A 4,188-nucleotide genomic window follows, 5' to 3' on the forward strand; every position below is an offset into this window, starting at 1 on the left:
CAAGAAGCCTTTTGGTGGGATGTCTGTCCTTGCAGTAGGAGACTTTTACCAGCTGCCACCCCTTGGAAAAGCCAAACCACTCTGTGTGTACGAGGACAATGTCCTTGATCTCTGGAAAGACTATTTCCACATGGTCAACCTGACAGAAATCATGCGACAGAAAGATGATCATTCTTTTGCTGAAGTTCTGAACAGGATAAGAGTAAAGCAAAAAACAGATTCTCTTGAAGCCAATGATAAAGCCTTGCTCACACAGGCTATCCATGACATAAAAGACTGTCCATCTAATGTATTACACATTTATGCTACAAACAAAGAGGTGACAAACACAATTCAGCAACTGTAACTGCTCTTCATTCTGATATCATAAATATTCAGGCCGAAGACTACAGAAAAGACCCACGAACGGGTGAGATGGTCCTGCTGGCAGATATGATGAAAGGCAACAAAAGAGATTTACCTGATAACATACAAGCTGCACCTGGAGTGCGTGTTATGATTATTAGAAATTTGGATGTTGAAGATGGGCTTGTTAATGGGACATTTGGAACAATCACGAACATTGTGACAACCACACAGGATGGACCAAAAACTGTGAATCTCATTGGACTTACGCTGGACAATCAAAATTCTGGGCAAAATTTCGCAGAAAAATACAAGGATCCTCAGACAACCTGGTATATATTGAGAAATGTGAAGAATCTACAAGTAAAAAAGGAGTTCTTCGCAGGCAATTTCCAATGAAGTTGGCCTTTGCATGTACAGCTCACAAAGTACAAGGCATGACAATGGAGTCAGCAGTAGTATGTTTGAAGCGTGTTTTTGAACCTGGAATGGCCTATGTTGCACTCAGCCGCACAACCTCACTTAAAGGACTCTACATCACAGACTTTGATGAAAGGAAAATCTATGCTGATCCTGCCATCACAGATGCACTCAAAAATATGAGACATGCATCATTTGAGAATGCAAGACCACTGTTGCAATTCTTAAAATCAGTTGTTCCCACAGTCCCCACGTTGACAATTATCCATCACAATGCACAAGGTCTCCCAACTCACATGGAGGACATGAGATGCCACCATGAACTCAGCCTTGCTGATGTTTTATGCATAACAGAAACTCACTTGTCTGGATCATCAGTTTCTCCCCGCTTCCAGCTCGAACAGTACAACATGGCCACACGCAACAGACACGTCTCTTACACAAACCATACAGACATGGCAAAGGTAAATGGCGGTGGAGTTGCAATGTACTACAAAACAGTTCTTACAGCAGAGTCTCGAAAATACCTGCAAAATGTGACTGACCTTGAATTTGTTGTTATCAAGGTTGAATCGCCAGTCACAGCTTTGATAGCAACTGTATACAGGCCACCAAATTACAGCCACGTGAGGTTTTTACCACAAATGCAATGTCTTTTGGACTCATTGGAAATGATGAATTGCCAACCAATTATTGTTTGTGGAGACTTCAATGAGGACCTTATGAGCAGAGGAAAAAAACCCATCCAAGAACTGTTTCAGTCAAGAGGATATGCACAACTTATTACTGCTGCAACTACCGAAAACACACATTGATTGATCACCTTTACATATCACAGCCAAACGCCTGCCTCCAATCAGGTGTTCTGAATACATATCACAGTTATCACAACCCCATTTATTGTGTAATTCACTAACACAAAATGACTGCAAGGTTGTGAGGGATATGGACTTGCCAAGTGATCTTAGTGTCTTTGCAACTGAGCACACTCTACCACCAACAAGGACAGCTCACCAGTGGGAGCTGATAGATAAGACTGCTCTCATCCATTGAAGAGCTGACCAGAAACGTGAACAGAGAGACTGCAACTGCACCTGATGGGATCCCTGCCATAACAGGTAATTGTATTTTTGTTTCTTACTTTATATTGTAACATTTGATATTGATATTGTTTGAAACAAACTATAATCTCATCCATTCATTAAGTCATCCATTCATTCATAACTCCTCAGATGTGTTCTGTCCAGTGAAGGCAGTGGAGAAGCCCTACACTGATCTTGAAACTGTGCCACGCTAGTAGAGACCGGCTACAAGGATGGGCAGGTATAGTGAAATTAAAATGCACCTTTTGTACAACAGGTTTATATATATACAGTCAAGTGATCAAAAGACACCAGTATTAAACCCATTTAAACCAACTACATGCTTGGATTGGAACTGTATACAGGCCACCAAATTACAGCCACGTGTGGTTTTTACCTCACATAGCAACTTAACTCATCCAAAGACACCAGTATTAAGCCAATTTCTTTTTTACTACCTTTTTAATATAGTTTTGGGTCATTTAGTTCTAAAGTTAGATTTGTTTTCCCAATTATTTTTTAGAACTTCATTACTTGCCAGTTTGCTAACTGAAGAGCTGCGCTTTGTGATGTCTCGTTTTATTGTTTTAAATTGTGTTTTCCTTTTATCTGTTTCTAGCTGTTTTCGCAAAGTCAGCCAACCACTTGCTTCCAAATGACCCTTATCCAGAAGTATCCGTGAGTGCCTCATCAACAGAAAATAAAGTGGAGACCTACCTCTCAGAGAAAAACGCACACATAAGAAAAGCCGACCCACTTCAGTACTGGGAAGAACATCCTAATCTGTTTCCCTCTATGGCTGCTGTTGCGATCCCAGTGTGCCCCTGTAGCTCTGTGGACAGTTTTGGATTTGTTTACATCTCACCCAACCGCTCACGGCAGATGGCTGCACCTCTCTAAGCCTGGTTCTGCCGGAGGTTTCTTCCTGTTAAAAGGGAGTTTTTCTGAACACACTCTACCACCAACAAGGACAGCTCACCAGTGGGAACTGATAGATAAGACTGCTGATGTGCTCTCATCCATTGAAGAGCTGACCAGAAACGTGAACAGAAAGACTGCACCTGATGGGATCCCTGCCATAACAGGTCATTTGTATTTTTTTGTTTCTTACTTTATATTCTTTGAAACAAACTATAATCTCATCCATTCATTAAGTCATCCATTCATTCATAACTCCTCAGATGTGTTCTGTCCAGTGAAGGCAGTGGAGAAGCCCTACACTGATCTTGAAACTGTGCCACGCTAGTAGAGACCGGCTACAAGGATGGGCAGGTATAGTGAAATTAAAATGCACCTTTTGTTCAACAGGTTTATATATACAGTCAAGTGATCAAAAGACACCAGTATTAAACCCATTTAAACCAACTACATGCTTGGATTGGAACTGTATACAGGCCACCAAATTACAGCCACGTGTGGTTTTTACCTCGCATGGCGACTTACCTCATCAGAAGACACCAGTATTAAGCCAATTTCTTTTTTTTTTTACTTCATTTTTAATTTAGTTTTGGGTCATTTAGTTCTAAAGTTAGATTTGTTTTCCCAATTATTTTTTAGAACTTCATTACTTGCCAGTTTGCTAACTGAAGAGCTGCGCTTTGTGATGTCTCTTGTTTTATTGTTTTAAATTGTGTTTTCCTTTTATCTGTTTCTAGCTGTTTTCGCAAAGTCAGCCAACCACTTGCTTCCAAATGACCCTTATCCAGAAGTATCCGTGAGTGCCTCATCAACAGAAACTAAAGTGGAGACCTACCTCTCAGAGAAAAACGCACACATAAGAAAAGCCGACCCACTTCAGTACTGGGAAGAACATCCTAATCTGTTTCCCTCTATGGCTGCTGTTGCGATCCCAGTGTGCCCCCTGTAGCTCTGTGGACAGTTTTGGATTTGTTTACATCTCACCCCAACCGGTCGCGGCAGATGGCCGCCCCTCCCTGAGCCTGGTTCTGCCGGAGGTTTCTTCCTGTCAAAAGGGAGTTTTTCCTTCCCACTGTCGCCAAAGTGCTTGCTCATAGGGGGTCATATGATTGTTGGGTTTATCTATATACATTAATGCTTGTATGCTTTTCATTTATACTTTTGCCTTACTCTTCAGTTCATAATATAAAGTTACTTGAATGGTTTCCTTTTCGTTTTCCTTTTTTATTTTATATTGCTTTGCTATTTACCACAATCTAAATATCATGTTTAAATGTCATACATTATTGTAAATGGTATCTGTACAAAATATTGTTTGAATAACATGATACATTTATTAGTCCCACAACGGGAAATTTCATAATTTGCATGTGGTATTTTCCCCTTTGACATTAAAATACCTTTGAAATACAAATTGAATACC

The 4,188-nt window shown here is 40.5% G+C and overlaps 1 long non-coding RNA gene across 1 annotated transcript; it reads left to right on the plus strand.

The window, feature by feature from the left end:
- Nucleotides 1-2,704: 2,704 nt before the first annotated feature.
- LOC109198100 (uncharacterized) lies at nucleotides 2,705-3,059 on the plus strand. Its single transcript, XR_002059070.2, has 2 exons — nucleotides 2,705-2,932; nucleotides 3,029-3,059. It is a non-coding gene; the product is annotated as an uncharacterized LOC109198100 (long non-coding RNA).
- The last annotated feature ends 1,129 nt before the right edge of the window (nucleotides 3,060-4,188 follow it).

The sequence above is a fragment of the Oreochromis niloticus genome, unplaced genomic scaffold, assembly GCF_001858045.2.
Source record: "Oreochromis niloticus isolate F11D_XX unplaced genomic scaffold, O_niloticus_UMD_NMBU tig00001594_pilon, whole genome shotgun sequence".
Taxonomy (NCBI): domain Eukaryota; kingdom Metazoa; phylum Chordata; class Actinopteri; order Cichliformes; family Cichlidae; genus Oreochromis; species Oreochromis niloticus.